The following is a 963-nucleotide window of genomic DNA, read 5'->3' as shown; positions in this document are numbered from 1 at the left end:
TTTCGAACAAGAGAAGGAGATGGCAGCCGAACCCAATAATGATAATGCAAGAAGGATGCTTGGTGACTTTACCAAACCCACGTCCAAAATTGATGGAAGAAGCATCTCCATTCCTGCCATTGGAGCAAACAATTTTGAGCTGAAACCTCAGCTAGTTGCCTTAATGCAACAAAACTGCAAGTTTTATGGACTTCCATCTGAAGATCCTTATCAGTTTTTAACTGAATTCTTGCAGATCTGTGAGTCTGTTAAGACGAATGGAGTAGATCCTGAAGTCTACAAGCTCATGCTTTTCCCTTTTGCTGTAAGAGACAGAGCTAGAATATGGTTGGATTCACAACCTAAGGATAGCCTGGACTCTTAGGAGAAGCTGGTCACGCCCTTCTTGGATAAATTCTTTCCTCCTCAAAAGCTGAGCAAGCTTAGAGTGGATGTTCAGACCTTCAAACAAAAAGATGGTGAATCCCTCTATGAAGCCTGGAAAAGATACAAGCAGCTGACCAAAAGGTGCCCATCTGGCATGTTTTCAGAATGGACCATATTAGATATATTCTATTATGGTCTATCTGAGTTTTCGAAAATGTCATTGGACCATTCTGCAGGTGGATCCATTCACCTAAAGAAAACACTTGCAGAAGCTCAAGAACTCATTGACATGGTTGCAAATAACCAATTCATGTACACTTCTGAGAGTAATTCCGTGAATAATGGGACACCTCAGAGGAAGGGAGTTCTTGAAATTGATGCTCTGAATACCATATTGGCTCAGAACAAAGTGTTGACTCAACAGGTCAACATGATCTCTCAAAATCTGAATGGATGGCAACATGCATCCAACAGTACTAAAGAGGCAGCTTCTGAAGAAGCTTATGATCCTGAGAACCCTGCAATAGCAGAGGTAAATTACATGGGTGAACCTTATGGAAACACCTATAATTCATCATGGAGAAATCATCCAAATTG

General features: G+C 41.0%; 1 non-coding gene across 1 annotated transcript; it reads right to left on the bottom strand.

Moving 5' to 3' along the window:
* Positions 1 to 418: 418 nt before the first annotated feature.
* LOC127746828 (small nucleolar RNA R71) lies at positions 419 to 522 on the bottom strand. The gene has a single exon (XR_008008640.1). It is a non-coding gene; the product is annotated as a small nucleolar RNA R71 (small nucleolar RNA).
* Positions 523 to 963: the final 441 nt, after the last annotated feature.

The sequence above is a fragment of the Arachis duranensis genome, chromosome 4, assembly GCF_000817695.3.
Source record: "Arachis duranensis cultivar V14167 chromosome 4, aradu.V14167.gnm2.J7QH, whole genome shotgun sequence".
NCBI classification, from domain to species: Eukaryota; Viridiplantae; Streptophyta; class Magnoliopsida; order Fabales; family Fabaceae; genus Arachis; species Arachis duranensis.
Note: the sequence above shows the minus strand (reverse complement) of the source record. Positions and strands in the feature narration are given on the sequence as shown.